General features: G+C 42.4%; 1 protein-coding gene across 4 annotated transcripts in view; it reads left to right on the forward strand.

The window, feature by feature from the left end:
- The window catches only part of SORCS1 (sortilin related VPS10 domain containing receptor 1), a 264,794-nt gene that overhangs the window by 2,071 nt on the left and 235,973 nt on the right, over positions 1 to 26,750 (forward strand). The window lies entirely within an intron of this gene.

The raw sequence follows: 26,750 nt of genomic DNA on the forward strand, positions 1-26,750 counted from the left end.
GGGATCTGTCTGTCCGAATTCTCCAACTTTGCCTCTTAGAGCCACCAAGCAGAATGCTAATGAGAGAGAGAAAGGGATGCCACCACTACATGACTGTTGCCCATACAACTTCCCAGGAGAAACGGGGACTGAGGTGCTCCTCTAAGGTGTCTGCAGCTGTAATGCCAGAATGTTTCTGGCTGCTTGGCAGAAATCTTTGGCTTCCCTTTCAGTTTTAGTACTAGGAGACTGATAACATTTTGAAATGATAGTCTAGTCATTATGAATTTCTTTTGGTACAGATTGTACTGAGCTACTCAATTTAGAATTGCAGCGGATGTCATAAGGACCTCACCGTGGGGTTCAGCCCTAGTTAATTGGGACATGGTTTGATGGTCTCATCAGTAAGTTTTTAATCAATTAATTGACAGGGGAATAGTTGTCATTTCTATTTTGAAGCACTTTCCCCTTTCTTCACAACTCAGCTAGACTATTCTTAAATAGTTGTGTGAACAGAAGCTGCCTAGTAGGAACTCAGGTCTGTTCATACAAATTGAATTGAGGCTGACTCTGGTTTCAAGTGACCCATTTGCTAAGAAAAAAGATTCTGATATAAAAAGTCACCCAGCAGGCAGCAGTTTCTCTGGTCTATCAGTGCAATTATGTTTCACCTGTATATTTTTCAAGACACATCTATTGTTATATGTGTGTTTAGGTACAGGTATATTTGTGTCTGTTTCTGCCCACTGTGGTAGTGTGGTTTGCTGTTGTCAGGGATTGATTTACTTTCTGAGTGTGTTAGTGTACAAATGTTTTCAGGGAGCTGTGGGGAAATGTTTTGTGACTGTCCTTCCCTGACAGCTGCAGGTTGCATTGTGTACAGGGATATTTTATGCTCCCCCCTTCACTGCGGGGGCTCTTGCAGTGCTGTTCTGTTTCATGCTGTGCTTGCAGCTCCCTCACAACACTCACTGAAGCTGGGCCCCAGCAGGACCTGGATGCACAACAGGCTTGTTCAGGCTCAGCTGAAGCAATGGTGTGTGTTCAGGAGGAAGCCCAAAGTGGCACCGACCCATTGTCTCTGTGTGGAGGTTTTGGGTACCCATCTGTGATAGAGTTGGGAGTGGGATGGGCTTGGGGTGAAATGCTTCCTTTAGGGTACAGCATACGTAGTTCTGCCTGCATAGGACGCAGAGGATCCCATGGTGCTGCTTGTGGATGCTGTGTAACCCCAGTGCCCTGCCTGCACTCCACCAGCAGCAGCTGCCGGCTTCCTGCTGGTTTCCATGCTGTGGCAAGGGGCTGCAACATACCTCTGCTCCTTTTCATTCTTATGTGCTCTCTCAGTGCTGCTGTCAAACAACTTTTGCCTTTTGCCCAGGCAGAGGGGCAGTGTGAAGAGGATCACAGTTTGCAGTATCTGTGTGAGTACAGGAAAAATCAAAAATAAAGCTCAAAATATTTGAAATCCTGTTAGGTGAAAAAACTGGAAAATTAAAGCATTGTCACCACCAAGTTTTTCTGTTGCAGTGTACCTTATCCTGTCAGTATCACTGTGGTTCTTTGTATCCTTGTTCGGTTAGTGGTGTGGATATAATTGCAATGCTGCTGGTGGAGGAGAAGGAAGTCCTGCAAGGACTCCTGGTTCTTTACGGGATTGTTCTGGGTGTTTGCAACTTCTCTCAGGCTTGGCTGTGATTTCATACAAAGTGTGTGCACCACTGAAGTGATGGCATTCTTCTCTGAGGAACCTGCTGTATGCTTGGCCACAGGAATTATAAGAATAATAAATAATAGTCCAAGTTGTCCAGGTATAACTCCATCAACATAAATTGTTTTAGATCAGCGCTTGTTTTGGTGCATCAGTTATTTTAGGTACTCCCTGGACAGCTTTCTCTCCAAATCCACATTCATATACACTTGGAGCATGCTCTGCTCATCTGTAGGGACACAGTTCAGATATTCATTAATCCCTCCTGTGTACCTTGTTTCACTGATGGAATCAGCAGGAGAGAGAGGGAGCATAGGTGGAGAGAGCCTGGCTTGTCAAGTGACTGATAAGGATGAAATCAGGAGTGTATCCAGTGTTATATTTAAATACAGGTGGGCCTCAGGCTATCCCCGACTCCAGTGGAGGTGAGTGAGGCCACACAAAACTGTCCTGCATCTCCACGATCCTGAGCTCTTTCAGTCTGCAAGACAGAGAAGAGTGGCTGCTGCAAAAGTGAGTGCTGGAAAGGGTCACTGGTTGCACTGAGTGCCAGACTTTCTGAGAATGATCCAAGAAGGTGTTAACTGGCCCAAGCCAGCACCCAGTCTGGAATCATTTTGACAATATAACAAGCCTAGACTATTGAGTCTGTAAATGAGTCCTGGTAGTAGTGACCTGCATTGGTACATCCTGAGCATCTTTCCACTGGCCCCCATAAAACTGGAGTGAAAGTTCAAATGAGCTAATATCTTTCTCAAATCTCTGTTACAAGATAAACAAGTGTGATCTCCTGCCTTTTTGCACCACTGAGAAGTGTCATCATTGGTGTGGAAGTTGGCAGGTTTCTTAGCTCATGGAGATATCAAACGTGTTGCTGATGTGTTGTGTCCTGACATTGCAGATTTGGAGTCCCCATAGCAGCCTTAATGCCGTGCTGTAGACTAGGGAAAAACAGCTAGCAGAGATTTATGTGTGGAACTAAAAGAGAGACTTGGTTTTAATGGAGAGAAGCAAGTCTCTAGGTGATGTCCATTATGAGCTTTTGGGATACAGATGCTTTTCAGAGCTTACAAAAAATGAAGACTGCTTCTGTCCTAAGCTGGTATGGAGTGAGATCAGTGTCTTACTTGTTCATTTGAAAGTATTCTGGAGAAAGAGAGACAAAATTGGAGGAGGTTGAAAGGTAAGGGAGTTTGAGTGAGTGTCTTGATGCTACAGCTGGTGCTATAATGTGGGGCTGTGAGGGAAAGCAACATTGGTTTCAACTCATTTATTATAATGGCAGTTTACTGTTGTCTTGCACTGGACAAAGTGCTCTCCTGGGCTGGACGTTGGTGTAGATCTCAAAGTGTGTGGCACTGAATTTGAGCATGTACCTGGCAGTATACCTGGGGATTGGCTTTTACGTGAGCATGATACCTTTAAACAGCTGGTTCAAGCTTCTGTGATTTACATGGTTGGAAAGACAAAGCTGAGCTTCTCACAGGTCCTCCACAGCAGCAGATCGTCAGCAGACTGATGGAGATACAGAGGTGGAGCTGGGAGTAGATGCAAAACAGCCATGGCCAGACAGGTTTTATATTCCATCCACAGCAGAAGATCGATACAGCTGAAGGGTCCAGTGCAGGATGAAGCCTGCAAGGTCATCATTGCTCCTGTCAGGTGATTACACTGGACAGCAGGAGAAGAGGTAGGTCTCTTATGGGAGAGCTTTTAGGCAAGATGAGACTCTGCATTAGGTATCACTTGCAAGATGTTACTTAATGTTATTGACAGGACAAACTGGGCACAGGTAAGGCAGAATAATGATGCACCTCTATATTTCCACTGTATTTCCTCCTGGACAAAATAATTGTGAATGAACTGTTGTTGGATTTTCAGCTGAGGTGTTCAGACCTACTTTATAAATGAGGAACTTCTAGAATGGCACATAGTACTGCATCCTACAGCCATGAGCTGATCAAACTACAAACATGTACGAACAGCTGGGTATCTATCAACCCTTTCACCCTTCTGTTGCCTTCTTCCTTTTTGGGTAGCTTTTCCAAGCCTTTTTCTCCTGACTGACTGTTGGAAGCTTCTCTCTGATTTCTGTTCTAATGTTGCCATTGGGCAATTTAGATTAATTTTTTTTCATTTTTGTTTTTCATTTAATTGAAGTTATTTTCCCTCCCTGGCACTTACATCCCTTGGAAGTATTTTACAGGCAGTAAGCTATTCCATTTCAGCCTCTGGTTTGCTAAATCAAGCAAGCACTGTTCTTTCTGTATCTACTTGTATGACAGGTTGTGGAAAGTGAACTGGGAATTTCTAGGAGTCAGGTTCCCAAGAACTTGAATTTGAATCTGATTTTTGCTTTTGATGAATGGAGATGATAACAAATATATTCTTTTTTACAAGTGAGGCAGTAAAGGCACAGCAAGAGTACTTTAAATTGCCAGTGTTCTTTGGTTCAATCCAGAAGGGTGGACCATAATCAAAATGTTTTTTTCCACATCTCACTTGGAGACTTTGCCCAAATGCCATGTTCATGCAAGAGGATATAGTGTATAGCCTCTCTCTCTCCCTTGCTGGCAGAGCTGTGGCTCCAAAGAAGAACTATCAGGATGAATGAAGAATGTGCCAACATCATCCCATGAGTGACCAGCATTACGTTGTGTGATGCTGCAATAGCCCATCACTCCCTTCTTCCCATGGCAGTTGAATCATTACAAAGGAAGAATTTTAGGGTAATGAATATGGATGTGGAGCCCAGAGCCAGATGCTCAGTGAGACCCACAGTGAGGAATGACCTCAGTGTCAGTTTCTTCATATTGAGGTTGATTCCTAGAGTGCTGAAAACAGCTCCCAAAAAAGATTCATGCAAGGAGGATGCTGGCATTAATACACTTCAGTGAGATGGAGTCTGTATTATGTACACATTACAAGAATATATAATAGTATTAAGAGTAGAATGCACCGGATGCTGAGACTGTTTCAGGCTAATCTCTTGCTAGAGCTATGGAGAATATATTTTGGAAGGGCTGAATAAAAAGTGAGGAAACAAAATTGGGAATTTAAACCGGAAGAAAAAAATAAAATTAAATTAAAATATTGCTAAAAGTCCCCTGTTTCAAACTTTTGTCTTCTTGATTATATTTACTCTTACTGGATCATAAAATACTTCACATCCATTCTAAATATGAAACCTCCTCCTCTAAATTTCCTGTAACTCATTAGGACTTTATTCCTTTAACCAGAGGTCTTGAGGGTTTTTTGGTATTTATTTTCTTGTGCATGTGTTTGATTTTTCAAATAAAATGAGTCAACAGCCATAGTATTTCTTTCTCCTGTGTTGCAGTCCATCTCTAGATATATTTCTTGACAGGATAAAACATAGGCTTTTCATATACAGAATATGAAATAGGATACATGGGAAATTGTTAATAAGAAGAGCCGTGCTCTGAGAGAAAGCAGTAAGTGAAAGAGAATCTGTGAGGACTAGAAGAAAGGCTTGTCATTGTGTGATTCTGGTCTCTGTGAAAGAGTTTGGGAGACGGTGAGGAGCTTCTGCCACTGACAGGTGGGATATGCAAATCCCATCACAAGGGGAGATTAAGGAGAATAATGGAAGAGCTCTGACAGTTGCAACTGGCATTCATGCAATATCGAGAGGCTATAAACTGTGTAAAGCAATCGGGTTATAGCTTTCAATCTTCTTAATACAGTACTTTATAATAGAAAATGGGTTTCTCCCTTTCCTCGTGGCTTCAAATAAAACGTGTGTATTTCCCTAACCTGGTGATCATGGTGAAGCCAGTCCAGAGGGGGAAGCAAGGAGGTCAGAAGTCCTTAATTCATTCGGGGGGGGATTAGAGACCACTCTGACCCATTCAGTTGTGACACAGCTTTACGTATGAAGGGCTGCAAGGTCAGCATAGGCCTTGGACAATCTCACATCCTCTGCACCTTTCATATTATATCAGAGTGAAAACAACCCTCATATTGTGCAGAGCTTCAGCAAGGCGAGTGAAACTGCCCCATTAAAGACCTCTTTCTCTGGAAAATGCTACTGTGGCTTGGCCAGAGCATTTCGTAGGTTCACATTGATTTTTGTTTGATTCCAAGGCTCCTGAGAAATAGCTCTAAACAAGCCGAAATCTTGAAAGGTTAAATGTAACATTTTTTTGTTTTGAATCAAGGCAGCATTTTTGGAGCCGATTTCCAATTCTTATGTTCTTTATTTAAGAATGATCCAGTGATACACAACCTTGATTGAGTGTCCTGGACAGAGGCATCTAGTGATACCTGAGATGGTATTACGTCTGGCTGCTGCTTCACAGGGTAAGGGCATCCTGTGAGAACTGTGTCCTACCTGATGCTCAGGTCTGGGAATTGTAGAGCACCTCAAACTATATTTATCTATATTTAGGTAACTGCTATTACCATAAAATCTGTGTGTACTGGATCCTGTTCATCAGATGCAAAGCTGCATTCAGGTTTACATTTCCAAGGAGGAGAAAAAATTAAGACTGACACAAGGTGCTTTTTTTTTTCCCTCAGTTATTTTTTTATACCTGGCCAGCAAACCAAAAAATCAATGACTCCCACAGCTCTAATTGACATTTCTATGTTAAATGAAAACGGACCTTGATTCCAATTCAAGTGGCAGCACTGGGTGATAAAGTAATTATTTTGGAATTTCAAATGCATATAAAAGTTGATGCAGTAAAATGATTTTTGTGCCACTTGGATTTTTTTTGGCTGTGTCTTAAATCAAACAACAGTTAACGTAAGAGCCCTTAATCCCTAATTCTCAGTGCTGGTAACACAATAACACTTTTACTTGGTACTGTACTTTCTCTCCTTGGGGAACATAAAAGAAAAGTACTTTCAGAAGGAACAGGATATTTTAGGATATGTCCTAAAATGTAATTCCTTCCTTTTAGAGGGTCTCTAAGAACTTAATTTAACCTCCCATCATGTCCCTCAATAGGGGAGTGCTGTTCTCTTGTGACTGCACATTGGTTGTTGAAGCTGCCTCTGGACTCCCCTGTGCTGCCATGCCAGGGATGTGCTCAGGGCAGCTGTGCTGAGGTGCCCCTGACGTGGGATGAGGGGGGAGCAGGAGGGTGAGGAAGCAGGTGGAGATTTAGGTGGTGTGGGGGAAGAAGGAGGGAAGTTGCACCTTTTTCAGCAGATGTGGGGGCATGTCAGTGCCAAGCATCCCCAACAGGAGCAGCCCATGCTGGGACAGGGCCTCCAGTGCGCTCTCCCCGGGCCGTGTTTGGGGCAGAACTGCCGCTGCAGGGGCAGGAGGGTCAAGGGAGTCACGGACCTTGTGGTTTCTCTCTTCCTGTTGGGAAAACTCAGACAAAACCCCTTCATCTCATCTGGGCTTTTTGGGTGGAAACTGTTTATCTACAAATGGGAAGCTCTCGATCACTTACACCACCAGGTCCCAACCCAGTGTCAGTGTTCACATCCTAATTCTATGAGGTTTGAGATCACCTTTGCCAATGATCATGTAAGGACAGCAGTGCCATGAGCTCTTGCAGATAATTTTGATTCACATCTTCAGGAGAAAGTGAAAAGCTCCTTAGAAAATCTCAGGCTATTTAGGTAACCCAACAGAGATATCCTGTGTCTTTTCTCAAACGTTTCTCTTTTCCCCCCATTCTCACCTCCCCCACTAAATTTAGGGTGGAGAAAATAATTCAAGGGAAATATTTTATATAACAAATGTAGGCATGTTTTTATCTCCATAAATTGTCCTTGCTCAGTGTGGGATTTTCTCAGGTGCACTTTTTTATGGGGGGTGAAATAATCATAAAATTCCTGTTTCAGAAGCAGTGGGAAATTCCTCACTAATGTGGAAATGGATGCCTTTTAATCATTTGGACTTTGCCTGGAAAATTTTTCTTTTAACTGCAAAGTATAATTTCAGTAGATGAAAGAGGTCATATGCTCCCTTTCTGTGTGTGTCACTGGGTCAGTTTAAATCTTTAGAAATGGCTTAATGTGCCCTGACTTGGCCAAAAATGGTGCCAGTGCCTTTCACTGAATATTCTCTGAAAACGAACGTAGGAGAAGTGAATTCCACTGAATCTTCAAATGAATATTTGAGGACCTTATTAAGAATGAACTTATAGGTAAGTGTAAATATATTTTTCTGGTGGAAAAATAATACTTACGCTGAAAATCAAGCTCTGTATGCCAAAGAACATGATACGGAAAATTAGTTTGCTTTCTGTTGCTTTCAGTTCAGTTTTCCAAGAAAAAAATACATTGCTGTAGATGAAAGATAAAATCTTTAAATTAATCATTATTGGAATCACAATCAAATTTTGGAAATGGCTATTTGCAAATAAAAGTGAGATTTTACTTTGATTGAAACTTCATAATAGATTTTTTTTAATAGGACAGGCTAAACAGCTTAGTAAGAGACACACCACCAAAACAGGAGCTGCAGTAAACTTAATTTGAAAATGCACAGGTCCATGGTGAAATGCCACCATGTTAGAGAAGTTTAGGGAATGATTATTCCCTGAGATGTTACTCTGGCTGAGGACTGAACCATGGGGAGGGACTGCACTACACCTTCTCCACTTCATTTGTGTTCATGTTTCCACACACCCCTCAATATATTAAGAGTGACAGAACCTGGGCTAGAGATGAGAAGAATATAGATCTGGCCTACATAGATCTGGACTTAGCCTGGATCCAGTAACCTTGTGTCACTACAGATGAGCTGATGAAGTTTAGTAGTAAATATTTAGGCTATTGTAGCTGAAGGATGCTTTGATGTAGATCTGTGTGTTTGTTTCAATAAAATGACTGTTTAATTGTGTATCCTGGAAAACAAAAAGATGAAACAAAAATAAATGAAAATATTCTCCACCTCATCTTTTGGACGAAAAGCTTCCAGTTTGGTGTTGCCTTCCATTTTATTTTCAGCTTTTGTAAGATGACGCCTGATCTTTCTTTTTTCTCCAGAAACTTTTCATCCGCTCCAAAAAAACTAATTTTAAAGTTGTTAAAGGAGTAAATGTGGTTGATTCCAGCTGTCTGATACCTCAGGCTGTGCCTGTGGCTGTGGCCAGGGCAGGATAGCAGGGCCCTGCCATCCCACCTGTGATGGAGGGAGTTGGACCAAGGACGCGAAAGAAAACCCAGCTCTGCACTCCCGTGCCACTGGCCAGGCTCCTGGCATATTTTTCCCTCCACCAAACACTGGGTTCAGCAATCACTGAAATCCCTGTTACTTTCATGATGCTGCAGGCTGGGATCCCATCAGAGAGACTCAGCAGCTCCCATACCTCCCTCTCCCATGGGAACGTGAGTTCTTCCTCCCTGCAAATGTGTGCTGCATCCTCCTCCTCCTCCTCATCAGCCACCCACAGCCCTGTCTGTTGATGCTGTTGCCTGGCAACCACCCTGTGATGGACAGCTTGGAGGGAAGTGATGATTAAACAACCTGAACTGGCTTCTGAAAGCAGCGACCGTCATTGTAATGTGACAGGCAGTGACAGCTCAGACAGCAACACGTTCTGAGTGTGATTCCTGAAAAAAAAAGGATAAACAGTAAACACATGAGGAAAGAGCTGCACACACCTGTATGTAGGTGTGTGAGTGCTGATGCTTTCTCTTGATGCAGAAGGGCTGGGGAAGGCAAGTGTTTCTGTATTAATGAAGGGTGAACATGATCCTAGTAACTCTCATGACGAACAGGTCAGCCCACGAGCCAGGGCAGCCTGCCCTGATGCTCTGATGAGCTCCTGTGGCAGCCCAGGGCAGCAATTAAACGGGATCCTGCAGGTGCTGGCAGCAGGGGGCTGCACAGCCAGCAGGAATAACACTCTACCCCAGAGGGGAATGCCTGGAGGCTTCAGCATGAAGGTGGTGGTCCTGCTATGTCCACCTGCCATATCCCTTCCTGCCTGCCAGCTGGACAAGACCAGTACAGGCACAAGGATGCAGGCTGTCACTACAGTGTCAAAGTTTGCTTATACATGAGGTGTAGATACACACAATATCCAGTGGAGCAGTTAACACCCATACTGATGGTTTGTCTGATCTGCGCATGGATTCAGAGAGAGAAAATGAATGCTTCTGGTGCTTCCCACTTGCTTCTCAATCTCTCCTTTTAGTTTTATCCCGAGCAGAGTTGCTTTGTGCTGCTGTCCTGTCCTGTTTGGGTGCTGGTCCCTTCCAGCCCTCATTGAGAAACAGCTCTGTCTTGGCAGTTTTATTACACCTGTGTTTTCACCACAGCAAACAGTGGAGGTGAAATACTGCTTCAGTGCAAGTGAACATCATGTTTCTCTTAAAGCAGAGTTAACCAAAGAGATTCTGATGTTTCCTAGAACTGCTAAGGTGATGTTAAGTGTAACAAGTATTTCCAGGAAATGTTTGTGCTCTGTGCTTTGATGGCTGTGCTTTTTAAATTGCTGTCAGTGTCTGTCCTGGGTACAGCAGCACCAAGTTTCCTCAGTGCTGTTCAAGTTCTTAAGGCAGGCTTATCAGTGGGGCATCTAAGGGATGATTTTAAAGTGAAATAAGAAAACAAACCCCAAACTACTTTCCAAAGGTCCTTCCAAAAAGAGTTAAGAGATCACCAGTGTTCCTGTCAGACTGGAAGAGAAATGCACACACAAAGAGAAGAAAATTTCATTGCCTGCCTTGCTCTATCCTTCCCATATCTCCTATCTCCATTGCATCTGGCACCATCTCAGGATGAAGTAGTTGAGGAGAAATGTGGAGTCTGTGCCTTTTCCACTCACATAAATCAGTATTCATCTAAGCCAAGAACTGCTTTGAGGAAAGCAGAAGAAGAATCCATCTCTATTCCTTTCTGACACTGAGGTATTGAAAGGCCAGGCAGAAAGAGTAATTTCTGAGAAAGCTTGTATTTGGCAAGGTGAATTTTGGTGTGAAACAAACCTTTATGAGCAAGCAGGGGAAAGAAATACTTTGAGAAATTTTATGAGGAGCAGAGAATATTGTACAAAAGAATCAGCATCTCATTATAAAATGTTACTCAGGAAACCTGTACTTAATCCTTTATATAGAGATCATTTTGTTTAAATAAGGACATATGTGGAGATTGTTGCTGGAGAGGGTTCAGAGAAAAGATGTCTGTAATTTTGGGCTTCTGCTTAAGTATTGGCATTGTGTGGTTGATGTCTGAACTGGGATGACACAAGACAAATTAAATTTTAACTCATTAGTAAATTTTCCTCCTAACAAGCTACTCAGATGATCCAGAAATACATTATGCAGTAGCAGCTGCTAGGAGATGAAAATATTTCATTGTAGCAATACATGGTGTAATGAAGGATGGGGAATGAATGCAGTAGTGCAATAAGGACAGAAGAAGATAGATGACACATAGTTTTAAATATTCACCCTCTGTGTTGAGTTTACACAGGACAGATGACGTCAGTAAATTGAAAACACCACTGAGACACATAAGTCATTAAATACTAATATTAGAGCCACTTGGGGAAAGAAAGTTGTCAGGGAGAAGAAAGTTGTCAGAAGAATTTTCTGTTAGAAAATACAGTTTAGTCAAAACCAGAAAATTTCTTGGAGGTATGTCATTTTCAGTGACATTTTCTATACTAAAATATCAACCAAAATTGTCTGCATTCTGATAGTGTCAAAAGCTGTAGTGAGAAAGCCTTGCCAATTGACTTGCTCTGGCTCCAAGATAATGACAACATGGTGGACACATCTGCTATACCAAATCTGTAAGAATAAGTGTAGAAGTTCCTTGTTCCTCTGTCCTCTTTGACCCCCACTTCAAGGGTAATGGGCCCTGTGTATTCTTGGGCCCTGTGTATTCAAAGCCATATATTTCTGTCCTGGAGAGACTTGGTTTCCATCTGTCTCCTCTTTGCTGAGTCTCCTCAGTTGCATGGAGGGCATCACCAAAGGATTTTTGCTGAAGTTCTTCGGGCACTGAAGGTGCTGCAGGGAGGCAAGTCAGAGGATAGTCTGAAAGGCTCCAATGTTTTCCTTTCTGAAGCACTTAGGGGGATTTTACCACTGATAATCATTGAAGTGTCTAGAACCACATCTCTGTATATGTTTGAGATTAATGTTTAATGTTCTGACATTATGGAAAGGAAATGCTTTGGTGTTATTGACTACCAGAGGAAAAATATTGACTGATACTCATAGGAAATTAATGATCTTGCCTTTCCCTCTTGGGACTGAAACCAAGCATTAGCCTGTCTGAATTCCTCAGAAGTGCTGGCTTCTGACACATTTAGGTGGAGAATGTAGCTTGGAAGGTAGTTTTAAAATTAATCTAGGCAATATTTTGCCATAAGACGATCTTCACTGGCTGCTATAAACTTATGGTGAAGGGAACTTGAATATCAAATACTGCTTTTTGTTCCTGAAACAGTCTTAGCTTTCACTGAGGATAGCTCTGTGCAAAATCAGATGTGTGGCAGCGTCACCATTTGTTAACTAGACAGAAACTCAAGGGAAGAACGAATTGCAAGAGAAACATTTTTGAAAGCCCAAATCACTGTTTTTCACCATTCTGACCCCTTCCCCTGCTGAGCAGATTGACAGCCAAGATCCCAAGGTATGCAATTTCCACTCAAACTGGAGCCTCCTAAAGGTGTTAATCGCTGACAAAGTTTTAGTGTGGAACAAGGAGATGTCTCCTCCCTGTTAATTGCAAATCCTGTACGATGTTTCTTTTTAAAGCACTGACATGCTTTAAAGACAAACATTTGATTGCTGGTTTGAAGAGCTGACTGTCTCAGCCATGATCTGGGAGGCAGTTAGATGCAGCTGCCTCAGTGCAGAAATCGTTCCAAGGAATGCTCTGGAGTGCTTCGTGTAGGACTCAGAGAGCTTGATTGCAGTGGCCTCACCCAGGGAGAAGATAGCGTGGATATTTGCTGCTGCTTAAATGTGTGAACAGGCAGTAAGAAGCAGCAGAAACATGGGGTTTACAAATCCATTGATTATGCAATCACCCCATCCAGCCTAGTAAAGTTTTTTGTGATTTAGATAATTAACTTTTGAAAGGGGAAAAAAAAAGATAAAGAAGATACAGATGGGCACAAACACACAGGAGATGAGCATTGATTTTAGGGGGTGGGGAGAAGCTGTAGGAGGCAATCTGAAGGAAGGTGAGGGAAACTCTCAGGGTGTAAATAGGCCCTTGAAAGGGACCCATGTGGCTGCAGTTCCCTGCCTTCTGAGGTGGAAGGAGTACGTGATTAACGACCCGGAAGAGATATGAGGGGTAAGTGTAGAAAGTTAAGGCTCTTTTGTAGAAGTCTGTGAAACTGTAAGTAGTCCATTGAAGAGCTTTTTCTAGCAGAGAAGCTGAGCCATGGTTGTTGGTAAGCTTTGAGGAAAGCTGATGTTGAGTGGTCTCAACTGAAGGAAAACCCACCTTTGAAATGTTTTCTACCAATGAAGAACCAGTCCTGGGGGAGAAATGTTCTAACCAGGTAGGAAGCCTTTCTGTTGTTGGGCAATGTGAAGTGGAGAATGAGAGAAGGCTTAGCAAAACTGGGGGAGGACAAGGCTGGCAAATTGTGTGCTGAGATGTTGCTTGGAAGATACAGGGAATGGGGCAGCAAATGGAAGTTGCTGATGGAGCAGAATAATGTGATGGTGTTAGAAAGCTAAGTTTGTGGAACATGGCCTAGAGAAGTGGAAGAGCAGGCAGGGGGAAATTAGAGAGAAGGCAAGGGTTGTGGATTGGGGTAATACAATCAGAGTAATAGGTTTTAATAGTGGTTTTAGCTGCAGAACAGGCTAAAAAGAGACTCTAGAGGGAAAAGAACATTTCATTATTTTAGATGCAGATAGCTGGATTGGTTTCATGCAAAGAGAAAAGCATGAGGTTTTTGGGAAGGAATGTGTTTTTTTTCTCTTGGGGACTTTGGACTTAAGTGATGTAGCACTGGCTGGTAACAAAAGACACAGGAAGAGGATAAGAGCCAGGGTAAAAGTAAAGAAGTCTGATTATGTCTTGGTAAAACAGCTTGGAGGATGTGATAAGGAAACACACTGTCAGATACTAACATTGTTAGCCAAAATTTCATACTCAGTGAGCAGAGATGTTGCTGGAGGGTGAGGCGTAGATGAAATAATTCATCTTTGGTTTTCCATGCTGTGACTTTCCTTGCATGCACTGTGCTATTTGTTCTCAGCATCTCTGAATGAGAGTCACCTTTCTTAGCCACCACCTGTGGAGGTTTGACATGAACCAGCCAGTAAGTTGTGTCTGATGCATCTGGTTTAATTGTATTTCAGTGCTTAGAGTCAGAGCTGTAATAGGTGGACAAGGCCCTCTTCAGGGATGTGGGCAATTACACAAATTGGTGTGGAGACATCTGGCCAGAAGAGATGTATTTTGTTTACCTTCTTGAATTTGGCAGGGAATGGCCTTGCTACTTGTCGAGGTACAAGCTCTTACAGTGGGAAAAAGGCTGTCTGGGCTCAGAAAGAAGTGAAATACTTGGGGACAACCAAATTCTGTAGCTGCAGCTTTTGTTTTCGGAAGGATGATGTAACCAAAAGCCTTTAGGCCCTCCTGTATCTTCGTGATAAAAGTTAATATGGATAAGGGATCATGCTGTGCTCAGTGGGGAAATCCAGTGGTGCATTTTTGCCTTTTGAGTGTGGAGACTTAGAAAGAGCTCTCCTGTGGCTGACAATGCAATTACAGCAGAATGTTTCCAGCCTGGCTTGCATTTGAGACTCAGAGGTGAAGTGGGCTGTCAGTGTTGAGCTAAGGAGGAGCAATGTCGTACATACTCTTGGCTTGCGGGAGGTTACCTCAAGTGCTTGTGTTTACGGTACCTTAGCTTATGCATTTAAAGTGTATTTTCTACTTAAGGATGAGGAGCCCTCATGTGGACAGTTACCACGGATGGGCTAATGTTTGCTGCCTCTTTAAATTGTGCTAGTGTGAGATGCTTCACTTGACATCCTCAGATTTTTTCCAGCTGAAGCTTTTGCATGTCTGCCTGCAGAAGTTTGCACTATGGCATTGCTTCTTTGTTGGGTTTTCTTTCTTTTTTAAGCTGGTGTTGGCAGCTGGTGGCAAAGGGATGATTTTAAATGGGTTGATGTGTTATAAAAGGCATAAAGAGGCAGCTTCTAGCATCTCATATCCTGCAGTTATCACCTCAAGGGGGCTGGCAATCTCTGGGATGACCAAGAATTACAACAGCACTTAGCAGTGGCTGACTCGGCTTCTTTCGAAGGTGATTTCTCCCATGCCAATTGATTTTTTTTTTTTTTTTTTTTAATGTTCCTTCCCCTCCTTTCCCCCATTCATTCCAACTTCTTTAACTTGTGAAAGTGAAACACAGCTTGGCTTACTTCTTGTGAAGATCTGCCAACACCCACATTAACCCACAAGTACCTTCTTTCTAGCCAGTATTTTGGCAGGACACTTTCTGTCTTCGTAGTGCATAGTTCCTTCTGGAGAATAGAACTTGCGCTACCGTTCATAGTTCTACTTAGAAGATTTTTCATATATGTGCCTTCAGGTCAAAAGGGTTTTTGAGTTTTCTGCTCGATTTGTCGTGAGATGTGAAAAGAAATCTGCACTTAGATCCGCCACTCTTTTTGGCAATTTCACTGAGGATGTGTTTGACTCGCTCTGGTTATAATCTAGCCCCTGGGGTGTGTGTGAGTGAGGATGGCCACTTGTGTTGGTGAATGACAGGGGAGAGACCCCCAGCTGCCCCTTTCCCACCTGTTGCACCAGCACGGCTCCTGTTGGTGCCACAGGACAAATGATATCCCCACCCTATGTGTAAGAAAATGCCAGACAGTGCCAGGTGAATGTGGTGTAGTTGTCCCTCTATCAAGGTTAAGGCATAGCAGTTGCATGGGATGGTATCTTGAGCTGCATTTCCACTGAGATGCCAGGCTCTGCTTGTGATTCTCCTTGGGTTAGGCACTGTCTTGTTTGAGATGGGGCTTGGAACTTGTCCTGCCTTTTAATCCACTTCAGCATCCCCCTAACTTTCTAAATAAGTTGGAAGTGTTCACTTTGGAAGAGAAAAACAATATTTTAAGGTATGTGGGAGAAGTGCTTATTCTCAGCTCAGCCTTATCAGAAACAGAATGTTCCAGCATTCCCATCCATTATGTAAAGGGGAAACATGAGGGGAACAATGTAGAGATCTTGACAGGAATTTTCCAGTTGATGGTATCCACTGCCCCCCAACAGCGTGTCCCCTGGTGCGTGCTTGGGCAGAACATGGGTCTGTCCACATAGCCACAGCTACTTGCAGCCTGCTTTTGACACCACTCCTGTTCCCTCACACAGAAGGTAAATTGTAGCCAGGATGAAATATTTTTTCTAATTATAAAACATTAAATGATCTTCATCTACCTTCTCCCCAATGAACAATGCAATTGAATTATCATTAGAGCTTGTACAGAACCTTTGATAACAATGGAGCCATTTGTGTTAAATTCAGGGTTAGTTTTCTTATTCCATGAAGTCCCATCATTGTGTTGATTGTACTTTGAAGTCATAGCAGGCTTTCCTCTCCTGCTATTCACCTAATTTATTTCAGCCCCAACACACAACTCCTAAATTCTTGTTAAATTTGTTTCTGAACAAAAAGACTAAAACCAGAGTGTCTTAAATGAAAGACATGAGGCAGTTATGGTTCCATTCATTTCCTCATATCTATTTGCTGTATCTAGAGAGCTATTGTTATGTGTGCACTACTGGGAAATAATAATACTGATAAAAAAAAATAATTCTCCCAGGATTTGCTGTCAATAGAAACAATCTACAGAGAACTCAGACCTACAGAGTGAGTGATTAAAGTTTAGCAGCAGAACTGAAAAATACTTTCTGAATGCAAAAAGGACCTAAAGAAGACAGACGGGAACTAGAGGGATCTGCTTGGTCTCTGAAGCCAATGTGAGTTAGAACGCTGCTCTAAAGGGGTGGGAACTTATGTGGGAACTCTGCCTCCTCATGGCTCTCCTGTCTTTCTCCTCTTTCCCCAGGAAACCTTCTCTGGCTTGGGGGGCATGCAACAGTTGAAATTTTTTCTCTGCCTTAAGCAGGGCTGGAACAGGAATTTAAGAGCTTGGAGAGAAGTTTGGGTGAACTCAGTGTGTGTGAAAGGATTTATAAAGCTGCTTGCCTGTGACTCTGGGGACTGTGTGTGGATGATACTGAGTGTACAGTAGGATGTTACTACTGCCTTTATTCTTCCCAGATATCACAGATTTGATTGGCTTCTGAGAACTGGCGTTCCCCAAAGAAAAAGTTAAAAGTCTTCTAGGAACCCAATTTGAGTCAGATCAGGGTCAGCAATGTACTTGGCTTTGTAGGAGTTGTGCTTGTCTGGGTGAAGTGGTTGGTCTTACTCTTGGAGAAAATTTTTTTCAACCTAGATGAGTGAAAATGTACAGAATCCCAGTTTCACTGAAGAAGCCTGGTTATGTAAATCCTTCTGCCTCTGTTAGTCTTCTCTCAGAGTGCAAAAGAGCTGGTAAGGTGGGATTAGTTTCCTTTTTCTGATAAAAGCAGATTAATTTTAACACTGGCTAAAATTGCACCCATTTTCTCTTGGTAAATGAACCATAAGACACGCTGTCAGAAGTGAGCCTTCCATAATGACTGTGGTTAATATTTCAGAGCTTAAACTCAAGCATGAGAGAATCGGCAATATATGCTGTACATTAGCTTGATTTTTATTCATTTGCAGCTCAAGAGTATTCTTCTCCTCCTCCATGCTAATTTCAGAGTTCTGGAGAGCAAGAGATTTGCCTCTGATTTTGTACTCAGGTATATATGGTATTTTTTGGGGAAAGCTGTCTTGTAGGCAGAAGCGAGGCAGGATAGTTCATGTGGTTCTAAGCTGGGGCTCAGGATATCTCAGTTACCTGCTCTCTTGTAGAGTTCCTACACTTATCAGAAAATCCCTGTGCCTCGTGGTGATTCAGTCTCTTGAGTCGTAGAGTGAATATGAACATGCTTTCCTTGCTTCTCATGGAATCCATCAGTTCTTGGGTTCTGCAGAGGTTGTGGTGCACTAAAATACCCTGTTAATAAGATCCAAAGTTAGATGGGGAAGATCTCCTAGGGCTCACAAGTTGAGCTGTGCAAACACAGATTCCTGTGTTATGAGGAGTACTACATGTACCAAGGCACATACCCTGTCTGGGTCTGTGGTCTTCCTTTTTTTCCCCTCACTATATTTGTGCTCGGCACATTCATGTGTGCCAGTGAAGATCTGTCTGTGAATCTCAAGACTGTTCTTTCCTGAAGTGCCAGGCAAAGGGTGACTTCTGTCTCGTCTGTTGCTCCCTTGCTGTTTTCTGCGAAGAGGCTCTTTGGCCAGATCGCTCGGGTGCTGTCCGTGAGTGCTGCTTCATCTGCAGAGAACGTGCTTGGCTGAATGCAGTTTCCATTTGCTGTGTGTTCCACAGGGGTGTCTGCCTGATTCCTGCTCTCACTTCCTGGAAGAAAACATTAAATTTCAGACCATGGCATCTCTGCTGTTAAAACCACATCTGTGTCTGACTGCCTGAGTTTCCCATTACTTTCTAGTCCTAATGCATAAACCAGTGCAGCCAAGTAAACTGTACAGTACTTAAAAATTACCTGACCCTGTCTTTCATTCTTATCATCTGCTTCAGCACTGCTTGGGAACTGGAACATCTGAGTAGCCCTTTTGGCTTACAAAGCCATAAGTGAGAAAATACAGCAGGAATATGAAAGTTTGAGGACAGGCACTTGGGAATGTAAATTGAGACAAATTGTGCAGAGGTTGTACGATAATGCTCTGAGCCTTGGACAAATGCAACAGCTCTGGTGTGCTAAAAACAAAAATAAGATGATTGTAAACAGCCAAGGTGATAGTTTTCCTAAGAGCTCTTGAAACAACTGAAATTGGTAACATTGCAATTATTCTCAATAACGTAATTTTGTTCTACTTGAACATTCTGTTGTCTTGCTTTTTTTTGTGCCCATTAGGGAAGTGAATTTCTTTCTTAGTTACCTAGTTCTCAAGCCCTGATGTAGATTCCTAACACTTTGAGGCATATTTAAGCAGATCTTTGTTTATGCATTTGGGGGAAAAACAAACAGGGAGGTTTGGAAAATGTTTTTAACGTCAACAGTCCTTTGTGAAAACATGCTGTTGATTGATAACCATAATGCTAAGCAACTGTTGTTTCTATAGTTTCGGTGTTGCATTCATTCCAGAGGAGTGACAGAAGATGGAAGCTGTTATTGCCATTGTTTTGCCTTGATAAGCCAGTTCACTTTTCCTCAAAAGCCTTTACCAGTTTCACACTTTTCATCCTTACTCACATGAGGGAAGAGGGTGCTGCAAAGACTCAGGAAAGGTTTCAGGAACTTAACACTTACAGGAAAGAGATTAGAAAACACCAGTAACACTGCTGGGGTGAGCCAGAATTCTCATTTCACATCTTTATTATGGAAGCCCCTTGGGGTCCTCCTGGGACTCTGTGCATTGCTTTCTCTGCCCCATTTCACAGCTCTCACTGCAGCATTGCCACAGAAGCAAATCACCTTTATTTATGAATATCTGAGAGAGAAATTATTAGCACCATCTATTGGAGAAATAGAGATACTGGTTTCTTCACAGGTCTGAATATGCAAAATCTCTTCCCTTTTTGATTTCCAGCTATAGTTTGCAGTGAGAATGTGTTTAGACAACCTGCTTGTCTTTTAACTTATAGCAGCCTGGAGTCTGTGCTTGGGAGATTGTGCCTTGTTTCAAAATGTACCTGGAAGAAATGCAGTGAACCATTTAAAAGAGGGCAAGCGGACAAAGATTCAAATGTCATAATGGTACCTTGGCTATGGCAGGTTCTGTCACATCAATAGGACAAGGGCAATAGCTGAGAAACAATTTGCAGCTGAGGAGATAGGCATGTCTAGTGCCTTGAGTCAATCTGGGCTAGTGTGTCTGAGAAATTTGGGTGACGAATGGGATATTTGACCTTCTTGATCTTTGTAGGACAAGGAAAACTCTTATCTCTTGAAGAAAAAGCAGAGGAAATACTGTTATTAGCTGAAGACTGACTTCAAGGCACATCTCCAGGTTGGAGAGTATTCCCGATCTGGGGTAGTTTCAGGACAAGCATGGTTTGGTCACTGTGACTCCTGACCAGAGCAGTGGCCTCTGTCACATGTTTCAGGTCATTTGCACATGTAGAGCCTAGCCAGCTCCTAACTCTCACTTATTCTGTTGCATTATGGGCCTCTCCCTGTTTCTCTAGTGCTCTTGCCCATTGAAATTTTGCGCTGTTCCTGTAGCTTTGGTCTTCCCTGGGCTCTTCTTCAGTAACAGCTGATGTCTTGATGGGAGCACTATGATGGCAGTCCAAGGCTCAAATCCCACTACATAAAAGGAATGACACTTCAAGAAGAGAGCAGGTAATGGTCTCTTAAGTCAGAAAGGTCTGATATGTGCTGCTGTGGGAAATATGTAGCCCTGCACTGATGGAACAAGAGCTGGCATACTGCTGGTTCTAAATTGTTTGCCCTACCATATTTTTTGGAGAGTACTTAAAGTCTTTCTGATGCGTGTGTTGAAAAATGTTCCCTTAATAGTCAGTATAATTATATTAAGATCTTGTTTATCCATTTGCTGTTTTGCCAGCACAGTCTTTTAATTTTCACTCTGTGGTATTTGCACAGTAGAAACAAAAGTCCTATTGTTTTGTAGCCTCTGTTTTGCTTGGTAAACAAGCAAAGGTCTTTTATGTCATGGTCACATGATTGCAGCTAATCAAATTAATGTTTTTAAGAAGCTATGGTCTAACAGGTAACTCAGTAAAAGCTTAGCTTTCAAAGAATTGGACAATTATTATTTCTGACTCTGGATGGCTGTTGGAGAGACCTCAGTACTTTCTATCAAAAATTCCTATTTCACTAGCTTGCTCTATCAGTGAGAGCTCCTAAGATAGCTAAATTTCAGATAATTAAGACCCTGAAATTCAATTACTTAGCTAGATGAATGCCATTCTGAGACTATGGGACGATTAAATACAAGAGAAGGGTGAAGAGAGCTGTGAAAGGGTTGTTACGACCTCGGGAGGTGGTGTAAGCTGGGCAGTTTCAGCTTTGAGCCCATGGGCTACACGGAATTGCAGTGCTCCTGAAATGCATACTGCAGAATTGCTTATGCAGTGACGACCTCCGGAGCTCCTTCACTCCAGTTTTAAGTGATCTAGTGACAGGTTTCCCTGTGTGCTTCCCTTGAGAGTTGTGTGCTTGGTCTAATTGATTGACCCATTAGCAAAGCAAATTTCTCTTGCTATTCAGCCAGAATTTTCCTTCTGCTTAATTTCAGCCCATCACTCCTAGTTATGCCCCTGCAAAGCCTGCCAGAACTGCCTTTGCCACACTATAGCTTTATTGATTCTGGCTCTGTATAAGTAATTCTTTACTGGCTGAACTTATTATTGGCAGTACCAGGGCAGTGATGGCACTAGTGAGAGCCTATTTCTTGATCCGTGAGGCTGGAAGACAGGAATGCAGAGAAGGAGTTTGGTGGTGTTCACTGAACTTTCTGAATGGCAGCATGGAGTGGTGAAAAGCATTTTCTGAGTTTTCCCCAAGTCTTCAAATATTTGAGTTTGCACAGCTGTGTGTGTGTGTGTGATATGTGTGGATATCCAGGCCACTGGATGTCAGAGCAGGAGTCCTGAAATCAGAAGTTAACTCATAAGCATTTGGCATCTGGGAGATTTTTCAAGGGTAGTTTTTGGATTCCTGTCAAGCAGTGTGTGAATGTGTGCAGTGGGGATGGGAGATGGATAATGTCTAGGGAAGTTCTTCCTTGCAAGTGTTTGGCTGAAATCTGTTGTGTGATAGGCATCGTGAGAGCTGACTCCCAAACTTCATATCCTATGATCCTTCCATTTCAATGTCTATTCTAGGTTATATACTCCAAAAGCACTGACCATGCTAAAATACCCGTGAATTGAGGGGGATAATCACCCCATGACTTGCTCACACCCTGTTGAGAGCTACCTGGATCTCTGTCTCACCATGGGCTTTGTGCTGCTGAGTTTATTCTGTCTCTGGGGTGTTCCTCATCTGAGTGGCCAAGCAGGAAAAAGATCAGTGATTCTTCTTGATTCTCAAATTTCCATGCCCTTACCCCTTCTGTGCCTCAGTTTACTCCCAGATGAAACCAGATCTCTTTCCCAGGGGTACTGGAGTGGAAAGGGGGAGAATGGTGTTTCTTTTGTTGTGATTTAGTTTGAAGACCATTTTCAGGACATTTTGGGCAGCCTGCTCGTGCTGTCGTGGAAACTGCTGGTATGTGCCTCTCTGAGCTTACAGATCAACAGAAGAGTTAGAGGGGCCCTCTTAATAAGAATTTTAAAGCTTCTGATGAAATTGTGTCCCGTAGAGAGGCATGTGTGGGGTACCAGACAGTGGGAAATAACACTCTGTGGATAAAACAGCTTATGCTCGACTGTACTGGTACTGCTCCCACTGAGTTTGTTAAAACACAAGCACAAAATTGTAGTTATCAAGCCTTAGGCACTACACAGCATTTACAAGCTGAGGTATATCAACTCCTTGTTTTAGGATACTAGGCCCCAATCAATGCAAGAAGAGCTAAGCACAGAAAATTGCTGCAACCTGCTGCTGAGATGCCAGCGGACACTGAGCCTCCCACGTCCTGTTGTGTGTTCCCGGAGGCTGGTTCTGCAAGTGGTTAATAAATGGGAGCTGTGCACCTTTCCACTGTGCCTGCAGAAGCAACACCAAGCCAATTATTTGCCCATCAGAGCTGGGTTACAGTGTCCCTCCTCCCATCTTCTCTATCCATTCTTTTGTTTTTGTATTGTTTTGCTGAGAGTGTAAATGCAAAGATGATTAATTGCCTTGCTGACCCGATTCTGTCGCTACATGGGATCTGCTTATATCAAAATGCTCCAGCCCAAATGACTAGAGTATGTCAGAGTTAGGTGATTAAAGAATTATAAAATACTTTCTGAACATTCTATTCTCAACTCATTGTGACTTTGGACAGAAGCCCAGACAACTGGGGGAGAGAGAAGGGTGAAAAATAAATAATTAAAAAAAAGAATATAAAAATAATAAATTCAGTGAGAGGGACTTCTGCAATATTTTGCTCTCATTTTATTGGGAAGAGAAGATTGATAACAAACATTAGTGAGGCAAAATTACAGTGATTTGTATAGATTCCCAGGTGAACAAGTTTAACATTAATAAAATATTATAGCCTTCTCTATCACAGAACTATTGTATTGATCATAAAATGAAAGGGCTTTATATATATAGGCAGGGGAGTGTGTGTGCTCTTATGGCATGGATGGAGGCATCTCATTTTCCACTAATAGATGAAAATCTGTGTTGGGCTGGAACAGTGAAGTGTTTAACTCTGCTAATGCTGTGGATGATTACTGCTCTGGGAGAGGATGCACCTGGCAAACTCTTACTTCAGATGCCAAAGCAAACCCAGTGGATCTTGCTGAAGTGCCCCCTAAGCCACCAGTGCCTTAAACCCAGCTCAGGTGCCCTGTTAGTTTCTGTTGAGGTTGGCAGCAAGCTGAGCACCCCGTGGCTCTCGTAGGTGTGAGTGTGGCACAGCACATCAGGGTTGACAGTTTAAGTGCTTTCTCCCTGCTGCTCCAGAGTTTGTGGCAGGAGCTGAGCAAAACTGAAAGACATCTAAATAGAAAGAAACACTTCAGGATAAGAATTTTTTATGTCGTGTTTTTGAGATAAGTGGTTTTGGAGTTTCTGTATTGGCTGGTTTTATTTTATTACAGACTATGCTGAGGGATAGGCTGGGTAACACTGCCTTTTGCAGCCTTCTCACCAACAGTCACTGGTTTCTGCTGTGGTGGAGGAAGAAGATGATGTTCCCTCCCAGTCCTGGGGCATTTTTCTGGTGATTACTCTAGCTTACAGCAAATACCTGCTGGTTTAGTGGCTCTAAAATGGTAAGAAAAGGAGAGGTGAATTTCACCATGATGCAACACCACCGCCTGCTCTTCTGAGGCACCTCTGACTGGGGCCAAATTGCCAGTCAGGTGAAGTGAATTGACTTCCCTGCTTAGCCCTCTTGTGTGCTCCTTAAATATACTAAGTTGAGGAGATTAGCTTACTACCAAAGCAAAAGAGGACATGAATTTGTGGTGATACTACTTATAAAATAAATTGCTATTTGCTTCATGTTTCATTTTCCTCTGTGATAAACTAATATGGCATACTACACATCTGCTTTCCTTTAAACCACGCAGAACTGGTGAATCGTAGTTTTAATTATTTCTATGGATTTAAAGAAGATGGAATTATTTTTTTCTTCAATATAAAATATTTCTAATGCTAATACTCTTTGGGAGTGAAGATAACATCTACTACAAAAACATTTGTTTTGACAGCATTGTATGTTTTAGCCAAATTAAATGAAGGAAATAGTGTTTAACTGTTTTTTTCATTTCACATGACTAGAACTGCTGGTTCCAATCAAAAACCAGCATCCTCTTAACCCTGTCATTCTTTCTTAATTTTGGTCCCTACCTTTTTCTAGTTTTTCTACTGTAAATATTTAAGAGATAGGAAATGCAAAAGTAGTCATCCCTATTCCATTTTCTTCTGCTCTCCACCTGTACCTTAAATGCTGTTTTGAAATGAAATGTAAAGAAACATTCTTTTTGCAAACGAGGTCAAAGCAAAACTCTGTCTAGAAATCAAATCAAAATTCAATCCAGAAATTTCACTGAACATTTTCAGAGAGAATTATTTTTCTCTGATGTGTTTTCTTGCAAAAGAAAGCCATAGGTTTTCTGACCAACTCTTATTCCTAATAACAAAGGAGTTATCAGAAAGATAACCTGTCTCTTAAACTAGACTTTACAGCTCACTGTGTTCTCTTAGGCTTTGAATTCACTTTAATGCATGGCTGTCTTTTGTCACGTAAAAAAGAAAGTCAACTGAGAAAGGACATTGAAGGATTATGTGCATGTGTACACTTGCAGCCTTTCCTAAGCATGAGCTGTGGGTTGCAGTGTTTGCAGAGTGGAAAGGGATGTTCTGTCCTGCCCATGCCCAGGGTCAGACAGGGTCTAAGAAACTATTGAAAAGAACCTCAGTAGGAGGGGAAAATCTACATGAGCATTCAGATTGGAAACAACAGCTCTGATTACACCCTTCAGGTTTCTTACCTACCAGGTAATTTCTATTCTAGCAGATAAAATGATTGTGTATTTTAGATGCCTGTATGCTGGGGGCTGATCCATCTTGAATGGAAACCATGAATGGAATTGGGGCACCTGGATGGGTTCCTAGTTTGCTGACCCCAACGGGCAGCTTTTATCAAATTGCTCCACTGGGGCCTATTTGCAGTGCCAGTTCTTTGAGGCAGTAGCTTTCCATGGGACAAGTAGGTTTCTGTCAGTCTGTGAGTCAGTGGTCTGCATGCCCTGCTGATCAGTAGGTAAAAATGCAGAGCATGTAATACTGTGATTGGCTGAATCTTTTCCTTCCTCCCAAGGAAGGCATGACAGCTTCATGTAGCTTTAATCTGGTGTACCAGTCTCCAGGAACCAGAAGCTGGGTACCACTGCTTTAGATGCTGCTGTTAGACATCTGTCATCCCCAATTTTAAGAGCACTATCCATGTACTTTCTTTAAGAAGAAGAGGGGCTGTGGTGGGAGATGAGCTCTGTAAAGTCTTTATCTTACCCAGGAAGTAAAGATGAGTGTTTCTGCATAGCCTCTCTTGTTATTCAGGCAGTTTTAGAAAGCTGTGCTAAAAGGGAAGCAATGGGTTGTCACTTCTAAACTGCTGGTGCTGTAAAGACAAGGAAGGAAGGGAATGGCAGATGTTTATCTCCATGTTTATACCAAGTTTTAGTGCATCAATCACTCAGCGCAATCAAGACTTGTGGAGGAGAGATAATAAGATTTATTGGTGGCTGTTGGGATAACCCACATAGTGCATAAATATGTTAGTAAAACTCCAGGGAGTCTTGGTCTATCAAAATGAAATAGGCAGGAAGGAGAATGGGCCTCCCAGCTATGGAGCAGCTGAGCCCTTGGTGGGAGGTCAGTTCTTCACAGTCAACATGAATTGCACAAAACTCCTGATGGCTTTTTGTGTTGTGTGTTTTTTGCTTTGTTTTGGTTTGGGTTTTTTTTCCCCCCCCCCAACATTCAGTGAAGAACTGAGAAACAGAAATCAGGAAAGCAGACACTGACTGTGGAGGAGGAGTAAGAGGCAAGGAATAAGATGCCATTTTCTATCCTCCACTATTAAAGTCATCAGTGTGACCGTGATGGTTGCACTTGCCACAGGCTGCTTGGTTGTGACACGGAGAAGACTCAGATGAAGAATTGTGTTGACTTATGAGCAGTTAAGTTACAAGGAAAAAATGTGACTTTGATTATTTATTACTCTCGAATGATCATTAGAAGCAGGTGATTCAGAGCATCTTGGGTAAGGAACAGCTGGGTTTTCCCTTCTTTATTCCAAAGAAAGAGGCATCTTGTCTCCAAGTTAATTTTGTTTCCTTTGCACTGCTTGGCCCCTTCTGACGATGTTGGTTACCTTTTGATATGAAACACAAGCTGTGATCATGAGGTATCTGTGTACTTCCTTGTATACAGGTATTGATGGTCCAGATGATCAATTCTACTTCAAAGTTACTTGCTATTTTTGGCTGACATACTTGAGTTTTTCATTTTGTATGATTCAGAGCTGACTGATAAACACCTATATAATGACAAAATTGGTCTGCAACCAAGCCCAGTTATTTCACAATATTCAGCACTCTGGGATTTAGGAAAAAACAAATACCAAAGCATCTGTGGACCAGGTGGAACAAAGACAAGGCAGGGACTGGTCCTTGTTACAAGCAGGTACAGGTGTGGGCTTCAATGCTGCAGGCTTATTCCTGCCCTCTAGTACACACATGGCACATGCCATAGTACCAGCTACACTGAAATGGGCAAAAGCCATAAATGGAGTAGCTTCCTCTCCTGCTGTGTGGATATGAATGCATGCCTGCCACCTCTTCAGGCAAATAAAACTGG

Source organism: Corvus hawaiiensis, chromosome 8 (genome assembly GCF_020740725.1).
Source record: "Corvus hawaiiensis isolate bCorHaw1 chromosome 8, bCorHaw1.pri.cur, whole genome shotgun sequence".
NCBI lineage: Eukaryota > Metazoa > Chordata > Aves > Passeriformes > Corvidae > Corvus > Corvus hawaiiensis.